This window comes from Thunnus thynnus, chromosome 14 (genome assembly GCF_963924715.1).
Source record: "Thunnus thynnus chromosome 14, fThuThy2.1, whole genome shotgun sequence".
Classification (NCBI taxonomy): domain Eukaryota; kingdom Metazoa; phylum Chordata; class Actinopteri; order Scombriformes; family Scombridae; genus Thunnus; species Thunnus thynnus.
In genome coordinates this window covers 4,392,818-4,413,591 of record NC_089530.1, presented here as the reverse complement: position 1 = coordinate 4,413,591, position 20,774 = coordinate 4,392,818, and the positions used below count along the sequence as shown (strand labels likewise).

At 41.3% G+C, this 20,774-nt stretch overlaps 1 long non-coding RNA gene across 1 annotated transcript; it reads right to left on the bottom strand.

The window, feature by feature from the left end:
* Positions 1-1,079: 1,079 nt before the first annotated feature.
* LOC137196629 (uncharacterized) lies at positions 1,080-19,075 on the bottom strand. The gene is made up of 2 exons (XR_010931278.1): positions 18,527-19,075; positions 1,080-3,374 (listed from the first exon to the last, which is right to left on the bottom strand). It is a non-coding gene; the product is annotated as an uncharacterized lncRNA (long non-coding RNA).
* Between the last annotated feature and the right edge of the window lie 1,699 nt (positions 19,076-20,774).

Below are 20,774 nucleotides of genomic sequence, written 5' to 3'. Positions count from 1 at the left end.
AGATTATGGTAACTAGCTAACACTGTGGCGGCTCGTTCCAGTGCTCTTAAACAGGCTATAATGCCACTCACAGACCTCTACCTGTTTAGCATGCTAACAAGCTAACAAAGCCTTTCCATTACTGTAACACGGACTAATGCACCGCACACCCCTTGTCCATCTAATAGGGGGTTATGCTAATAAGCTAACAAGTGTCATTGCGTTGTGGTAATGTAACGTGGCCTAATGCCATATAGCTCCCATAGCATAAGTTCATGCTAACAAGCTAACGAGCTCAATCTGCTGCTATGATAAGGGCCTGAAGGGGCACATTTCCGCCTATTCAAACATGAGTTAAAATGCTAACGAGGTAGTGCCTCAGTCCATTACTGGAACATGAAATAATGCGAATCAAGGCCATGGCGCTGACATTTTGTGGTTAAGGCCAACTATTTTCAGTTTCTTCATTATACTAAATAAAAGAAAATATATGGAAATGTTAATTTTTTTATTTTTTTGAAATCACAGTAATAGTATTTCTGCTTATATTAGACAGGGATGCCTTAGCATTCCCATCACAATATTCAGACATGGGACACTCAAGCCATTGCTTTGAACCCAGGATAGTAATGAAACTCAAAATGTTGTATTAGAATGAATTCAGATGAGGATTTGTACTAGACAGCCAGTGTTTTGTTTACAGTGTATTTAAGGATAAATAAAGCATTCCTAAAATATTTTGAACCATACACTACCGGCTTACTGGTGTGATTTTGTCTGTTTAGCAGTATGCAAATGGTGGCCTGTGGGCCAAATCCAGCCCTCCAACAAAACTCCCCTAAAGAATCAGGAGTTTTCCATTTTATACTTTATAAGAAGTCTTTTACAAGAGATGCATCATGAGTCCACTTTAGATAACACTGTGTATACAAGGCTGATGTAAATCCCAATAAATATGACCTTGTAATATCTAATGCTGCCGCCCTCACAGAGAAAAGCGTGTAAACCATGGCTATTGTGTCTCATTCTGCACCAGGTTATTTGAACAGTGCATGGTGCTGAAATTTAATCTGATAAATTTACCAGATGAATAAAACACATGAATAATATCTACTTTATTGAAATAAAACAAGTACCTCTTGACTTCAGTTTTGATTCCATGGCTTTAGCCTGTTTGACCATAACACATCACACAATCATGAAACCATAAATGAAGCATAATACTGTTGATTGTGTGTAGATAACCTATCAATTATATTTATGATCTTGTAGTGCAACACAGAACATACATTCACATATTTTTATTTGCAAAATGAGCATTAACATAAAGTGCTATAACTAGATAGTCAAAATAAACCAAATGTATTCTTACTAAATGAACAAAATAAAACACGCAAATGTAATATATTGAAAGCATACAGCCTTGTCTTTCCACTGTACCTGTAAAACTCTGTCCACCCTAAAGAACAATGCTTGAAATGAAAAAGAATGGACAGAATGGAAAAGAAAAATGTCAGCCACCCAAAAACACCCGATATTGGTCTAACATTACAAACATGTTATCTATTCAATAAAGCATGGTGTTCTTGTACATAGCTGCAGTCAAACCTGTCCTTTCATAAAGCTTCTTACGTTCTGCCTGGCCGAGTGAAGGGCTATCACACAGCAGACTCCTTGCCCTGGGAGTAGATAGATGTGTGTATTTGGCATCACATCCACCCATCCTTTCATCCTCTCTGTCCCCCTCCTTCTCTCGGCCCCACCGCCCCACACCACCCGCTATCCAAATAGAGAGATCTGGAGGAGGTGGGGTGGCAAGGTGGCAGGCGCCCCAAATGTAAAGCGTACGCAATCACTCAGATACAAGTGGCACCGCTAAAAATTGCCTTCATATATCAGCTTATGGTTTACGGGCTGTGGCAGAAAGGACGGCAAAAGGTCAGGTGGAAAAACATATAGACGTGTCAGAGCCACTGCTCGGGGCGCCGGAGCTCTGGGCTGATGGCTGAGGAGATGGGCTGGCTGTTTGTGTGTGTGTGTGTGTGACAGAGTGTGAGTGCACATGTGTGTGTGTGTGTGACAAACTCAGGGACGACAGGGCAGTGTTTGATGGGGGCCCAGTGTATGCGTATATGTGTGTGTGTACGTGCTTACTTTTGTACCTCCAAATGTCCTCACAATGGTAGTAATCTGAGAAAAGTCCCCACAAGTCAGGACAGGACACAAGTTTAGGTTTAAAATGTGGGTTTTGAGTTAAGATTAAGATTAGAGATGAAGTTAGTTTGCAGTTGGTACTCGGATTTTAAAGGAATATTTCACCACTCATTATCCAGTATGTCCTACTGGTTTATTGTCCAGTATAGCAACTTGGGCTGAAGGTGTCATATACATCCACAAAGAAATATCTCCATATTATAATTAATAATCCTTACTCAAGGTCTATTTACTAGCTGTTTCCGAAGGTTTCAGTCGCATCTCATGGTCTTCGTCAGACTTATCATTGTTAGTTTTGGTCTAGATATGAGATGTTTGGTTGATTAATTGATAAGTCCATTGTCAAAAAAATTATCAGCAACTACTCTGATAATCAATTGATTGTAAAAGTAATGTTTCAATCAAAAATGTAAAGCATTCCCTTGTCCCAGCATCCTAATTGTAAGCCTTTGCCTTAAATTGTAAACTGAATATTCTTCTGTTTTGAACAGTGTTGCTAGATTGGACAGTATTCTGCCCAGTTGGGCTACTTTTTATTGAATTGTGTGACTAAGAGACAAAAACTAGTCAAACTCACTGGTGTCACAACATGTTGGTAGATGGTGGAAGGAAACAAAGCTTCAGCTGCTGGCTAGATTCAACATCTACTGATACATGGATGATAAAAATGAGCAAAGTGATCCTTTAACATTTAAAAGATCAAATCAAGACTAGGGTAAAGGTCAGTTGATATTGGTGATTGCATGTATGGATGGGGTTTGGGTTCAGGAGTGAGACTATATCTGAATAGGCTGTAAGAGAAACACGTTTATTTGTTTGTACTGTGTACCTGTATACTTCATATGTCATCATCTGTGTTTGTCTTTATCTCTCACTTTGTGTGTGTGTGGTGTACTATAGCTAGTTCCCAGAGTCAGCAGACACACGGACACACACACACACACACACACACACAGGTATATGTTGGATACTGTAACCTCTCGGTCGACCTCCGCTGACAAGACAGATCGCTCCATTCATCTACGGGTGAGTGCACCGAGCGCTCCATTCATCTGCGGCTGAGTGGATCAGGCCGACCAGCATTTTTCACACCGCTGGCCCATGATGCATCTGGGGCTCTGGAGGAATGTCACTGGCCTGAATGCCCTGATCTGTCATGAGGCCCTGGCTGCCACACCACTCTATATACAGTGACACACACACACACACACACACACACACACACACACACACACACACACACACTGTATGCAGCGGCAGCACAGTGGCCTGTTGGCTTAAAGAGACCATCCCAGTTCCCTGAGAGGTTGCAGGTTTGATTCCCATGAGTTCAAGTGAAATGTCTTTGAATAACACTGTATGATTTCATTACTGAAGGATGAAAAAGTATAATTTGAGATGATCAGTTTATATATTTATAGTTATATATTAACTATACCTGCCTTCACCAGTACCCATTTTTACTCTTATTGTGATCCATAACTTGTGATAGACATACTGTATAAACATGTTGTATGGCTTTTGTAACATAACAAGACTGTCTAGAGCCACACTAGCAGCTCTGTGAGGCTGTACACATACGAATATTCTCTCAGTGACAATGCTAACAAGTTGATGTTTAGCAGGTCATGTTTACCATGTTCACCATCTTAGTTTAGCATATTAGCATGCTAACATTTACCAATATTAACACTAGAATGAACTTAGGCTTATTGGACTGTCGTTAGTTTTGCAGGTATTTAATTATACATTAAAGTACTGGAAAAATTTTTAAAAAATCCGACCTGACGGTGGTGCTAGATGAAACATTGATGGATTGCAAATCTTGTTGCCATTTATCCTGTTGACGAATGTCTGTAGCTTTCATGACAATCCATCCAATAGTTGTGGAGCTATCTCACTGAAAACCTACAAATGTCAACCTCATGGTAGTGTTAGAGGAAGAGTCAGGCAATCACAAAATCCCCTTGATTTTGGATTTGTTGTCTGGGAACCATAAATGTCTTTTTATTTTTAATTAATTTCATGACAACCAATCTAGTATATGTAGGAACATTCTACTGGACAACTGGAAACTTTGACCTGCTGGTGATAATAGATAAAAAGTCAGGGCATCACCAATGTCAGTCCGATTCATCCTCTGGATATCCTCATGGATATCTGTACTCAATTTATCACCCAAAAGTGACAACCTGATGGTGATGCTACTGTAGATGAAGATTTAGATGATTACCAAAGTCAGAATCCTCTGAAAAACCATGAATGTTTGCACCAAATTTAATGGCAAGCCCTTGAATAGTTATGACAAATTTCAGTCTGGACCACAGTGGTGGACTGAATGACTGACCAACTTCCAACTTCTTATCCAACAGATCAACAGGCATTGCTCTCCCTGTAGACATGCCGCTAGTGGGGAAAAAGGTGACATTAAATCCAAATTGGAAACATCTCAAACAGAAGTTACTGTTCAATACCAATAACATAATATTTATGACTGCTAATAAGGTTAAAGAAATGTACACAAATGATATACACTTTAAATGTGTCATGTGCGTATGCAATATAAACCATACATCCTTGAGAGTGAGCAGTTAATGAACAAGTCAATAATGATGGAAGCATAATCAAAATGTGAAATATAGAATAAGGACAAATGGTAATTATAAAGATTTAGTGCATCTAGTTTCTTCCCCAGTCAGATATATAGAGTATGCTTGTAAATGAGGCATTTGAATAGCAAAACAACCATTTGGCATTTATGTGATGGGACTACGTAGTTCTTCTGGCATAGGTGGTTAAATATTTGAACACCCAGAGGGATATACCTTGATTTCAATAAAAGGCAGCAGAAAACATATCGTCACTCACAAATGTTCAAGTCACCTTGAAGGTAGGTCGGTCACAAGCTATACAAAGTTTCAGACCTGTTGTTCAATGCTGATGCAGTTTATAGGGACCTCTTTCTATGAGATGTTGGTCACCTGAACAATGCTTTGATCTCTTCTTTGACTAGACAATAAAACAATCAGTGAAAAATGTTTGGCAACTTTTTTTCTGACTCAATTTATGAATTAAGTCAGTATTGTGTAACACTGACTTTATTAGTCAGAGTTTAGTTTGAAAACGTGGCTGAAGATGCATCGTTCCACTGATTTTTGTGTCTTATCCTGTCTGAGGTCTGCTGTGTTACAGTTTGGTCAAATGATTGAATGAATAGAAGACGAAGGATCCATAGTTTAGTCAATTATCAGTTATAACAGTGGTTGAGCAAGAAAAACGCTACTTGTGATACAAAAGGATGAGTTATGAACACCTCAGTGAACAGAAGGAGCACCTCTGGAGACCAGCTGACCTGCAGCTTCACCCTGAACAACTGGAGCATTCACAGTGACCTGGCTGTCACCAGCCTCTGAGAGAGAGAGAGAGAGAGAGAGAGAGAGAGAGAGAGAGAGAGAGAGAGAGAGAAACAAAACGAATGGAAGAAAAAAAGACACATATATTTCTGGGTGTGTTTGGTCCCAAGCTCTTCACCGTCTGTTTGTTGTTGCTACTGTGTTAATACACACAGAGCTGATGCACACATTCACACATACACTTATACTCCCCAGGTTTAGGATATGTTTCCTTCGTTTTGTGTTGTCATTGGAGTTTTTCCTTATTCAAACTGAGATTCGGACAGAATCAGTTGTTTGTGGCACAGACTGTTGACTTGGCTATTGTCACTCAACACTAACATAGAGTGAACTACTAGCATGGGCAGTAAAACGCGATCCCCCGTGGATGTGTGAATGATTTTGGTGTCTGACATTAGGCGTTAAATTGCAACTTTGTTTAATTTCCAGTTTTCCTACGTTTCCTCTTCATTTGAGTGCAATGAAGCAAACAACACTAAGAGTCTCAGACCCCTGCCAGTGGCTCTTTGAGGCCACAGTGTTCACTATTTGAGTCCAATTTCAATATGAAGGTGGTGTTTTGGAAAAGCTAAGGGAATCTTCAAAATGGAAAGTTTATTGTCTGGAGAACATGAATGTGCTCGGTAGATTTAATGTGGTTTGCCTTTTTGATATTGATATTGTGCACAAACTGAAATTGTCAGAAGCTCTCATTCTGGATACCTTGAATATATCCATGTCAAAAGGTATCTAAGGCCCTCCCATCTGTTTGGTGCCTTTCAAGTGAATTCTGGTGTGTTTGCCCATTTGGTTCACTTCACTCACTCTGATACTACTATTTGGGAAATAATTAAAAATCAAAGTATTAAATTCATCTGCTGATTGTGAGAACTGTTACGAGATATAAGCAATCTACGTATATACTGTATAGGCAATCCATATCATAAGTAATAATAAATAAATGCAAGATCCTTTGGTAACCATAGTAATAGAAGTGCAGCCCAGCCAAAATGACCACATGGATCTCCCTCGTGTGTCTGTCTTTATGGGGACATCTGATCCTCCAAAGTCTAGAGAAGCTTTCACATTTAGTATAATTTAAAGGGAGACGAGATAGAGATGGATGGGTGGAAGTGGAGTGATGATGGTGGCCGGTCTGGGCAGAGTGTGTGAAGCTGAAATAATGATGATGCTGATAAAGTGCAGAGCGGGCATCCAGTGGCACAGCTGGCAGCGACTGGCAGAGGTGGCCCAGTTAGCCCAGTTAGCCGGCTGGCTTCCACTGGACCACGCACAGATGCCCATTTACTGCCCTGCTGATGACACCCCTGGGGCATAACACACACACATTTACAAAAATACATTAACACACATATTACACAAAGATATGGATATAACCACACATGCAAAAGACACACACCTGAACGATAATTAGATACACAACACATGCATGTACAGCTGTGGCTCTCTCTTTTTATATTCTTGCAGATGCACACACACACACACACACACACACACACACACACACACACACACACACACACACACAGTAAAGGATGACTCACTGAAATCCAAACATCGCTAAACGCATAATTTTCACAAAAATATGCCCCCAGTCACACACACATGCACACACAGACACACACACATAAATGCAAAAACCAACTCAAATCTCATGCTGCTCAGCCAGTATGTTCCAGCAATCACCACAAGGACCCTGTGACTGCCCACACACACATACACACACACACAGACACACACACACAAACACATACACAAACTGCAATTCTCACCTCAGGGCAGAGATGTGCTCTGATGTTTCCGGGGCAGTGGGCAGTCACGAGTATGTGTGTGCCTGACAGCTGTTTGTGTGCTTGTCCATGTGTCCGTGTGTCCATGTGTGTGTGTTTGTGTGTGTGTGTGTGTGTGTGTGTGTGTGTGTGTGTGTGTGTGTGTGTGTGTGTGTGTTGGCGCTGTGCCCTAATTTGACAGAGCCGGAGCAGTGGTTGATCCCCAGTGCAGTTGATTTGGCTTGATGTTGACCCTACAGCCACGTCAGCTCCAACATGCTCCCTGTCTCCTCATGTATGAGGTGTCAAACCATTCAGACAACTAACATACAGTACCCTTACTGCATACCTGCTATGGCTAAAGTACAAGTATATGTTTATATGTGTACTTCAGCGAGCTGTAGGAAACGCCACATCGACACACTACACCTCAGTTAAAAAGGATATCTAGGCATGCATATAAGTACACGTTGTAAGTGGAGTGCATGTTACATTTAGTGTAGCAAACGCCTACACACCAACATGACTAACCTAGTATTTGTATCAAGGAAGCTCATTGTGTTTCCACTGCTATTATATTCTATATTACTATTCCACAAGGGGGCATTTGACTTTTTTGTGAGAGGTGCTCGCCTGTTGGCATCCTCTAAATTCATGTGCAGGGTTTGTGTTGGGTTGTCATTTAAAATATCCAAGCAAGCTGAATCATAATTATTATCACTAAGTCTACAGTTCCTCTGGCCAGTGCATGTGCTGATATTCCTAAAATGAAAAAAGATGGAGAAAAATAATAATAATGTTATATTGTCCATATATTATGTTGGTGTGAAGGCGTTTGCTGTAGAGCACCAAAAGTAAACATGCGCTCCACTTACAATGCATGTAGTGTGTTGATGTGGCGAAATTACATGTACAGGTAGGTGTGGCATATGTTGCACTAAATCAGGTGTAGAGTATATTATGCGCACACAGCCTGTCAATTTGTGTAAATGCCACATCTATATATCAAATGACCAACACCTACGTCACATGTGTGTAACGTGTGTCTTCATTGTGAGTCTGTGTAAATTGTTGGCATGCGTTCAGAGGCTGGGCCACATTATACATGTCTTAAGTAGCTGCTAGTGAGGCGTTTGATGTTAGCTGGCTGAATTGTTTGACACCTCATACTCACATAGCCCAGTACAACACTGAGAGGACACACACACCATGCACAAAACAATGCACACATTAACACTTGTATTTGCTTATTAATACTGTTTACAGTATTCTTGCACTTTTTCATAGTAGTTTTCTATTAATTTATTAATAGTCATATTAATAGTCACATTATTTTAGATTTAAATACATTCATATTGTATTTGTGTGTGATACTGCCATTATTGAGATTTGTGACTGTCTCCACTTATGCTTATGCAGAAGTCATTATACACACAGGTATGTTCGTACATTTGCAGATGACAAGTTGTTGTCAGTCACTACCCTGGTAACTATACTGTTCTACAGAGGTTCAATTTTTTTAACGTGGACAGGAATTATTTGGCATTGTTTTTACAAATCCATCATAAAATCTTGACCGCAATGATTGCTTCCTATGGAAATTTAAATTTGTTAAACAGAAATCAACTGAGTGACATTGTCAAGGTTGTCTGTAAAATCACTGGTGAGCAGCAGATCATCTTGTCTTTTTGACCAAAAATCAGCAACCATGAGTGAGAGAGAGATTTACATATTTATGTTTTTTGGTTTCAGAGGGTGCCCCTATCTGTGCATTAATGTTATTGGTTCTCTGTCTATGCTGAGAAATTATTTGCATACACACATTCATATCATATCATTCAATCACAAAGCAGTTCTACGTTACCGTTTTATCACGGCTGACGGTGACAGTCACTATGAGAGAGATAAAAGTTTGAGACAGAACACAAACAGAGTGAAGTTCACATGAAGATCAACTCGATGTGGTGCAACCCCGTTCACTTTCCATGGTATGCCAGTTAATCGCCTGTCGCCACAATGCTTGTGGTTTTTATTTGTCATTATGACTGCCAACAAATCTTTGCTTGTCTTTATCTAAGCTGTTGTCAGGCTTTGTTGGAGCAGACCTGGTAGTCCTGGTTTCACTCTCTGACTGTCGATTGGTGGGTCAGTTGATGCAGGTCACACCCTCTATTGTTGCCTTGCCTTGAAAATCTGAAAGGGATGGGTTCAGCTGTGATACTTCCTGGTACTTAATCACAAAAGCTGCGCTGTAGCGTCAGCGGAAGCATCAGCCCTCGTGCATATGCCCTTATTGTGTTAAGACCGAATTCGATAAAGACCTATGAGTCTACCTGTGTGAGTCCACTGAGCAAGGACATTGACTTGTTATTCCTTTTCTACTATCTATTCATGTAGCCTACCTCACTCACCATGTGCTACAAAGACCCCTGTCATCTAAGGCTTTCGAAAAAAAAAAAATCACATCTGTCGCAGACAATGCAACCCTGAAAACCTCTATTCACTCAAAAAAAGCCTCCTCTACTCACTCCTCCTTTAGTCTTGGCCTATGGAATTGCCAATCTGCTAAACAAAACGGAATTTAACTAAACACTTGCTAATCTGTCAGACATTCAGGTACTAGCCCTGATGGAAACTTGGATCCATCCAGAAAACACTGCCACACTGGCCGCACTCTCTGTTGACTCCACTTTCTCACGCACATCCCTTACTGTTGGGCACAGAGGTGGTACAGGGGTCCTCATCTCCAAAGACTGGAAATTCACTAAGATTTCTCCACTAAGCAACAACTCCTCCTTTGAATACCATGCAATCAGGGTTACTGTTCCTATTAAGTTATTTGTGGTTGTCATACACTGCCCACCAGGATGTCAACTGGGGAACTTTGTAGTCGAACTGACAGAAGCAGCTGACTTTCTCTGTCCTCATTTGACCTCAGACAGGTCTCCACCCCTCCCACAAACAAAGCAGGCAATACTCTTGATCTGATTTTGACTCGGAACTGCTCCATAGCAAATCTGACTGTCACCACCCTACATCTGTCTGACCACCTCTTTATTCAATACACCATCTCCTTACTGGAACATCCTCATGTTCACCCGCAATTGGTCTCCTTCTGCTGACACATCCGGTCTCTCAATCTGGCTCATCTGTCCAGTGAGGTCTTTGCTACCATGCCTCCTCATAATGAATTCTCCTAACTTCCTGTCAATGAGGCTACAGACACACTCTGTTTCTCACTAGCCTCCTCTCTTAAAAATCTCTGCCCTCTAACATCCAAACCTAGCAACAACCCCCCCTCGTCCATGGCTCACTGAAGTCATCAGAGAGCAAAGGGTGGAGCTCAGAGCAGCAGAGAGAAAATGACATAAATCCAGAGAGATCACTGACCTCAGTGACTATCAGTGTCTCCTGGCATTATTCTCCTCCAGTTTAAAAACGGCTGAGAGCACTTAGTATCACAACAAGATCTGTGGCGCCACAGATGTTCGGGAAATGCTCTCTGCTTTTAACTCACTCCTTAATCTGCCTCTTCCTCCGCCCTCCACTCTGCTCACTGCAGACACGTTCGCCTCGTTCTTCACTGATAAGGTCTCTGCCATCAGTAACCAGTTCTCTGAGCCTGACCAACTCAGTCTGCAGCTGCCAGCTAACAGGGCAGCACTCTCCTCATTCTCCCCTCTGATTGAGGAGGAAGTCTCCAAACTTCTGCTGGACTCTCATCACACCACCTGTCCATTGAACCCAATACCATCCAACCTTCTACAGACATTTCCCCCACACTTAACCCCACAGTCACACGCATCATCAACTCCTCACTTACAATGGGTGAGTTCCCCATCGCACTGAAGCAAGCTCGGGTCACTCCGCTGCTTAAAGAACCTACACTCAACCCAGTCCAGCTTGAAAACTACAGACAGAATTCATTCCTGCCCTTCCTATCAAAAATACTTGAGCGCACAGCCTTCAACCAAGTCTCTGAATTCCCTTCTGAGAACAACCTGTACAACCTGAATCAGTCTGGCTTTAAGTGAGGTCACTCTACCAAGACAGTACTCCTGTCAGTAATGGAATCACTGTGTTCAGCTAGAGCTGCTGGTCAGTCCTCAGCTCTATTGCTGCTAGACCTGTCAGCTGCCTTTGACACGGTTAACCACCAAATCCTCCTCTCCACACTCACTGAGCTTGGTATCTCAGGATTTGCCCTCCGCTGGTTCGTGTCCTACAGGGAGATCTTTTAGAGTATCTTTGAGTGTCCAAACCGCATGGCTTATCCACAGGCGTTCCTCAAGGATCAGTGCTCATTCCCCTTCTCTTCTCAATATAAACCACCTCACTTAGTTTAATAATCCGCTCTGCAACTCCTTACTGACAGGTCTCCCTGCATGCACGTTCAAGCCTCTACAGATCATCCAGAACGTGGCAGCACGGCTGGTCTTCAACTAGCCCAAAACAGCACATGTAACCCTGCTGTTCATATCCCTCCACTGGCTCCCAGTTGCTGCCCTTATCAAATTCACTTGCTTAAGTGAACAGCTTAAGCAACTAAAACAGCTCCCGCCTACCTGAACTCCCTCATTCAGGTCTATGCTCCCTCCCACTCACTACTGCCAATGATAGGTGCCTTGTATTACCGCCACGACAGGGCCCTAAGTCGCTAGCTAGACTCTTCTCTTCTGTAGTTCCTCGGTGGTGGAACGAGTTACCAAACTCCATCTGATCAGCAGAGTCCCTCTCAATCTTTAAAAGAAACTAAAGTTCCAGCTCTTTTGTGAACATCTCCACAATTGATGGACTGAAAAAAAATCTGCTTCTATGCATCCTATGCCCTCTATGCACTGCCTGTTGGCACCTACATCCTATTGGACTTGAATTTAGCTTTATGGCACTTGCTCAAATTGTTCTCTCCTGACTAGATCCTTGCTGGTGTTGTATCAACACTCAAATGTGCGTTGCTTTGGAAAAAAGTGTCTGCTAAATGAAATGAAAATTAAATTGATGACTAGTAAGTCAAACATACTGTGTACACCAACCTGCCCACTCAGAGGCTTGGATGCTAAAGGAGTATTTCTAATGTATCTCATAAGACTTTTTTTTATTCCTTTGTTAATGTAAAGATATGAATGAATTTGAAAATCACCTGACATGAATTTTGTTGGCAAAAAAGTTTGATTTCAGTTGAACTTTTTATATATCGCCTGTTGGTTTTGTTTGGTTCTGTGATACAATACACGGTTGGTGCGTATTTGGAAGGTGACGTGTGTGTGACTCCTCATTGATAAACAGAGGGCCAGGGCTAATTTTCCGACCCAGTGAGGAGGTTTTTAAATAGGGAGGAAAACCCTCTCCACTCTGCGTGCCCGACACTGCTACGCCACTGTGTTTGTGTACTGTGTGTGTGTATGTGTGTGTGTGTGTGTCTGTGATCGTCTTTCTTCTTCTCTTTCCGTCCTTCCTACACTTCCATCTGTCTTTCATTCTCTCGTCTGTTAGAAATACATTTAATGTGCTTTCTCTGGTTTCTCCAAACATTTCTCGTTTTTTTAGACCTTTTGTGTATGGACGGATTTGTGTATGTGTGTGTGTGTGTGTGTGTGTGTGTGTATGTGTGTGGGGGGTGGGGTGTGTGGGTGGGGTGGGGAGGTTGTGTGTCCATCAGGCTGCCCCTGCTGGAACGGATCCTCTGAGGAAAAGGCCAGATTTTAATCCCTGGGTCCATCTAATCTCCTCATATTCACATCTCAGATTAACACACACATATACAAACACACACACAAGTTTGTGCAGCTATCCTTGTTAGGACATTGCATTGACGTCCATTCATTGTGAACAGCCTAACTCTAACCTTAACCAATTCATGCCAAACCCTAATTTTAATCTAACCTCAATTCACACTTTACCCCTAATCTTAACCATGATCTCAAAAATGACGTTTTGTCTCATTAGGACTGGGCTTTGATCCCCATGAGGACTACTGGTCCCAACAAGGTCAGTGTTTATACTGGAAAGGTCCCAATGAGGTAACATAAATGCACACACACACACATACAAAGAGACATAGCAGTTTGATGCCTGTCATCATCAGCCCCCGTGTGTGTGTGCGTTTGTATTTGAGAGATGGTGTGTGAAAGAGTTTTTAGACTCATTCTGCCCCTCCTGGCTGAAGGAGATTAATTGTTAAAAAATTAAGCCTGTCTAGGGCCAGAGACCTGTGGGTCAACTGTATCCTCGCTATGTTGAAATGCACACACACACACACACACACACACACACACACACACACACACACACACACACACACACACACACACACACAGAGATCCTGGTGCCATCTGCCCTGGGACGGCTGGCCGGCAATGTCAGCGTGGTAAGAAGGGTGGGATCAGAAATGAGAACAGCATGTACTATGTGTTTTAACATCAAAGGTGACTGGGTGCACTCTCTCTTTCTCTCACGCACACACATGTACACACACACACACACACACACACACACACACACAAGCTGTCCATACATGAAACAGGGAACGGTGACTGTGGTCACTCTCTCTCTGCTTTCTGCTCAGGGTAAAAGCCGACAGAGGCAACCAAAGAGGGCAGTGAAATGGGGAGGTTTCTCCGCCAGGCCGCATGAACGCAGACATAAACACACTGACTAATGAAATGCAGCCCTGGAAAGTGTGTGTGTGTGAGAGAGCGAGCGAGCGTGTGTGTGTTCTCTAAGTATCTCCATCTGGGTAGAGGTGGCACCAGAGATGTTTACTGGAGGCTTTAGCCCATCAACTTATTGTCAACAGTTCAAGGGACTGTCAGCGCCCACGCTGTGTATATGTGTGTTTGAGGGAGAGAGCGAGAGCGAAAGAGAGCGTGTCTGGAGGGGGTTAGTGGTTAGGGGCACTGAAGAAAGAAGTAAAGTTGAACAGAAAACAGAGGAGATATCTGAAATCTGAAATCGACCTTCAGGATTGTAAAATCTGACGTCAGAAGTGGTGAAAAAAGAAAGTAATTACATTTCTGGTTGCAGAAATCAAACATTCGTGTGTTTTTGTTGGTGATGACAGGTTTAATGAAGAACTGTGAATATTAATCAGGTTTAATACATATATGTTAATTACCTCTACTGTAGGCCACCCAAGAGTACTAGTGAAGCAATATAGTTGTTTTTCTTCCAACCAAATATTACATCAGGTGATTTAATTGACTAGCCCCTTATTTATAAGTACTTATCATTGAAATTACTGTTTTTAAAAGGTAAGAATTACACCTTTAGTTTGGTTTATTTGAATATATTACAAATTACTTATTTTTTCCCCTGTATGGATTGCAGTTAGATTACATGAATTAACAAGTTAAGTCAAGTGCTGTCCTACTCCTGATTTTTGATTGAACATATAAAATCAGAAACATTCCTTTATTTTGTTGACAGGGGGGGTTTCTCCTTTGAAGGGAAATGGTGATCTGTCCATAATCTACCTAACTCCCCACAGAGTTGTGAATTTTGATTTAAATCCTAATTTCAGTTACACTTGACTAAATCACAGTGTGACTGCAACAATGAAAAGATATGTCCCCTGATTAATATCAAAGCAAACTGAATGAAAACACCTTTTCTTCGCTGTATTTCAGGATGATGTGCTTTACATATGTAATGCAAGCCCTATTCTACAAAGTCTTACTTAGTATCCCTGTCTGATATTTTCTACAATGCTTGAGAATTTTTGATTGGCGAGTATAGTCACACACTACAGGGATTCTTAACAAAATCTCAAAGTCTTGTTCATCCAACACTGATGTGGAGCTGTTTTTTTGGGTGTACACCATGACGTCACTGCTGGGTGAGGTTACAGGTGCATCAGAGCACACTTCTGATGACACCCAATTACACCTATCAGTGATGCTGGGTGTGGCCAAAGGTGCTTTCAATGAAAGTGAACAGCCTGGTATTAAGTTACTTTTTCAATTTCTTCCTTAAACTTGGTGGAGGATTACTGCGCAGCTGTCGAGGGAAGTGCGGTCACACTCTTCATTGAAAACAATATCCTGGCTCTGCACAAGGTCATACTTGTATGTTTGGTGTGAAAGCATTGTGTAATAAATCAAGTAATTTACAAGAGAGAGGGGGATACTTTCATTGGTATCATTGAAAGCTGCTCCACTGCAACCAATAAACACTCATAAAATGGACTGCAAAAGCAAATAATTGTAAACTTTCACACTGCTCTCTGACTGTAGTTTATGGCTGTAATGTTGTGCCATTTGTGCAGAAAGCAAAAAACAAAAACTATATGTATGCATAACAATAAGCACTATCCATGCATTCTATAGAGCAGCCAGATCATTGTACTGATGCCACACCAGTGAGGGTGCAATGCCTTAAACCTGCATTGACTGGCAGCAGAAACAAGCTGCAAACACTGACAAACGTATTTTAAAGTTTACATGGCGAACTTGTTAGCAAGCATTTGCCTATTAATACATCTAGCAGATACAGACCAACATTAGACCACATTATCATTTGAAGTCATATTTTAGTCATAATTTATGTCCAAATGTCAGCTTTGTTTTGGTCTAGAAAAACCACCTGAGGGAAATATCTGGCTCTTTAGCTGTTAAATGCTCCAATATGCTACTTGCTAATGTTGTCTCTCTATAGTTTGTGCTGAGCAGGTAGTGTTCAGTGGATTTTTAGATGGTTTACACTGAAAGCAGCTTCCCACTGCGGCTATAAACGACACCATGAGAGCGGTGAGAGTGAACTAAAACAGTCATATTGCGAACTGCACAAACAAAACAATGAGCTGAAAGACGCTAAAAACGTACGTAGAACTGAGGGGAACTGCAAGGTCAGGTGATGATTCTCTGTGGGTTCTTCACTACAAGTAACCCCTTTCATATACGAGTAGTCATGTGTAAGTATAAAAATATGCATTATATCCACTTTAAGCAGCATTTTGGATGACCCCCCTACAAATCCCACCTTACCGCGAATTTGATCTAACGTCATTTAGATATTAGATATGAATGTTGCAGCTCTCAAGTCATTGGTACAACATTGGCATTTGCCAGGAATTGTAATTCTGCCTGTTTCACTAAAGTGATATGCGGGCTCTGTTTGCACACACATCAAAAATGGTGGCAGTGTTACGTTTGGTTACGTTTGGCTTGCATTTTCCGTCACTTATCTGAGACGAGGTTGCAGTGGCATCAGACTGAATAATGAAACGCAGACATTCTTCACCCCAACAACACCCTCCAGCTAATCCTTTGGGATTCCAAGGCATTCCCAAGCCAGAAGAGATATGTCGTCCCTCCAGCGTGTTCTGGCCGCTGCTCCTTTCGATGCGAAGGAGCAGCGGCTCTACTCCGAGCTCCCCCTGGATGTCAGAGCTTGTCACCCCTCTCAAGCTGAGCCCAGATACCCTCCGGAGGAAACTCATTTCGTCCGCTTTATATCAGCGATCTCATTCTTTCAGTCACTACCGGAGGGATAACGCTGGCGGAGCCCAACACCCACTGACATTGAGTCTGACTTACTGCCGAGAATGTGGACACAGCTCTCACTGCAGTTATATAAAGGACCGAATGGCTCGCAGCAACAGCCCCCATACTCCCGCAGCACCGCCCATAAGGTGCTCTGAGGAATACGGTCATAAGCCTTCTCCAAGTCCACAAAGCACATATAGACTCAATGTGCAAACTCCCATGAGTATCCTTGTAAGGGTGAAGAGCTGGTCCACTGTTGTATGGCCAGGATGGAATATGCATTGATCCTCCTGAATCCAAGTTTTGACAATGGGCCGCATCCTCCTTTCCAGCACCCTGCCATGAGCTTTCCCCAGGAGGCTGAAAAGTGATCTCATGTTGCAAATCGTAGCTAGCATGTTGCAAATTTTGTGGAATGGTCCCCACAATAATAATGGACAGATACGGGTTCAAAATAGGGTCATAAGTATTGTAGCAGTGTATCACCATATCTGAATGTGTGAAAACATTTTGTATGACACATTTTGATCAAATTAATTCCAATCTTTGAATAAGTAAAACATATCTGAACAAATAGATGTAATTCTTGAATCTGTAAGGAGATCTGTAGCTGCATGACATTTTGTGAACAAATGAAAAAGATTTGCACAAATCATTTCCGAAGTGTGAGCGCATAAAGAAGATTTACACAAAGGATTGCAGTTACAAAAAAGGTTTGCAGTTACACATCTATCTGTTGTGGGTGAAAAAAACTTCACACAGAACTCAATTGTATGTCTGAATCCCAAGTGTACAGCTACAAATCAAATCTATGAGTAAAAATCAAACCTGTGAGTACAAATACTTTTGTCCCACATTTGACACTTCCTCTTGAATAGCATATGGGGATGCTCTGAAATGCTGGGAGTGTGTTCACTGAAAGCATGGCCCAACTGAACAGCCTCTCAACACTAATGCTGAGCTCCCAAATAGGCCTTGTTTGTAGGTGTATGTAGCCCACATATCCCTAGTCTAAACAGGGAAGGGCCCTGAGTTCTTTAAATCAACTAACTTAATGTACAATAAATTATACTTAAATGTTATCCTGTTTCTCTTTTGTTTACACATACTTTTGTATTTGTCTTGGGTTCCTTTATTCACTGCTAATGAACTGTATTACACTTATTAGGCTCACTTTTATTGAACCCTTGTATTAAATCTATGCACTGTAATCTACTTGATGAATTAGACTACTGCATTGAAATAGGTGTATCACTCCTTTAAACAAAGCTGTCACTGATATCCATTGTTAAATACCTCTAGTGAAAGAAATAACCAAACATCACACTGGAATTAGTTTAAGAAATAATAAACTTCCCTTTTTTTACTTTTGCAAATTTCCCATATAAACAATGAAATAATATTTAGTTTCTTTCAATAACTGAGTTATGGCGATAACTCTCTTCAAATGTAAACAATACACTCAAAGTGAAATGTAAATTACCTCTGGGCTAAATCAAAATTTATGGGCCCACATTCACCCAGCACACACACCACACACAAGCCGGCAGGTATTAAAATAAAATAAAATAAACCCCCGTTGCAGGCCCGATTCGACGCTTGTGAACCGAGAGGCCCAAAACTATTTGGCCGCTTCACTCACAGAAAACAACAAAATAAAATGTGGTACCTTGGTCATGAAGTCTGACTCCAATCAGCAGTTTATACCAGCCTCGGTCTCCAAGAAGGAACAGGATGCAGTTTATACCAGCCTTGGTCTGCGGGAAGGAACAGGATGCACGCTGAAGTCCAAAGATGGCGGGTCCGGCCCATGTAGTGAAAAGTCTCTCTGAATGTTGACTTTGTAGCTCATAGCACTGTCCAATAAATCCTCAGGGTTTCCACGTCGTAAAAGATGTACTAAAGCCTTTAGCATAAACTGGGTTAGCTACACAGTGGCTATAAGTCCATTCACTATGCTAATGAATGCTAATAAATCACTCGTGTGTTCGTTATAGTGGCTATGAGTCCATTCACTGTGCTAATGAATGCTAACAACACACGTTCGGCTAATGAGCTAATAAACAAACAAATGTGAACAACTGCACCACAAACTTCGAGTAGAAGTATCTTCAGCTGCTTGCAGAAAATATGTAGCATGAGTATCTTGGCATAGACTGTCAGTAGGTAATCTCAGACACCAGCTACACATTTGTTTGTAAACACTGCGCACACTCAGTCCGTCAAGTTACATGACTTTCACTCACACTCTACTTCCTCTCTCTCTCTCTCTTTACATACACCTGTGTGAGCCCCACCCACTTCAACCAATGAATGACCAGTATTTAACTTACTCTGGAATACTACTTCCTTTTACTACCATGAACTCTTCAAAATAAAACGAATATTTATAACTACACATCTGCATATTATAAAACTTATATATTCCACTGAACCTTTTAATCTTTTAGGAAATAGCTGTTTTTAACCATTTTTATGATGTATCTTTTAACCTTAATTATTTAACTTTATCTTAACGTAAACTTTATTACAATATATGGTATTTTTAACCTGGCTACATGTAGGACAAGCAACATGGATGATATTTTTTTTTAAAAAGTAACATTTTGAGCCACAGTTTAATTCACCTCCCATTTGTAGGTAAATGTGGACTTATTTCAATAAAAATGTAGCTTGAATGACCAGTTAATAAGCGATCCATCACCAATCATCTTTATGTTAAATTGTTGTTTTTTTCAATAGAGTTTGGTGTTAACATTACTCACTTCTCTGCTGAAAAGTCGCAAGTTAATACTCTCACTTACCAGTAGTTTTACAAACTTTCATAAGAGACAACTGGGATTCACGAAAAATCCACTGTTACTGGTGAATGGGGCCATTTTCGATCAACGGTAGTACTCAAGGAGATATTTCAAAACCAGCTGATTTGTCTGATGACAGGTTAGAGTCCGGGTTAAAATGGTACCGGCAGCCACCTCTGGCTTCAGCTTCAGCACCGGCTATTCGGATTGGAAGTCCCCGGGAAGAGGGAGAGCATTTGCCGGGCAGCACTTCACAACTTGAGGGGCCTTTGCTCCAAGTGTGACCAAAATTAAGCTGCAAAGGACTCTTCAGGTACCTGATGTGTACCTGCAAACCTTTTTTGTAACTGAAAATTTGTGCAAATCTTCTTTATGCACTCACACATTGGAAATTATATTTGCAAATCTTTTTCATTTGTTCACAAAATGTCATGCACAGCTACAGATATCCCTACAGATTCAAAGATTAAATCTATTTGTTCAGATATTTTTTACACATTCAAACATTTGAATGTATTCATACAAAATGTTTTCACACATTCAGATATGGTGATACACAGCTACAATACTTATCACCCTATTTTGAGCCCACTGATGAGAATGATTAAAATAAAAGAGAACAGAAAAAGCCTTGAGACACAAAACCTTTGACCTAAATGTCTAAAGGCACACTTTATATTTGTATTCATTCTCATAATTTTCACTAATTCAAAAAACTCCTCACAGTCTGTTTCCTCTTTTCAGTTTTCTTGTCTTTTAGCCACATTCTAGACTCTCCTCTGAGACAGAACTAGAAACCCACTTATTAAAACAACCCCAGCAATGCACTTGATTTTCATACTATTACCAAGATGGTGCACGTCTGGGCATTTTTCTTCTCCTTGAGTAACTTTTGACAAATGTTCTACTGTCTGTGGCGGAGCTGGCAGCTGGGAATAGTGGTGTATCTGGATGGACTGGATCCAAGACAAGCAGGGTCTAGTTTACAGTGGTGCCCTGGCAGACTAATTCCAAACACACATGGTGAAGTCAACCGCCACCGTCACACAACACATGACACCGTGACTTCACAGCCTGGCTGGCCCACCCAGCACAAAGCACAAAAACACTGGATTT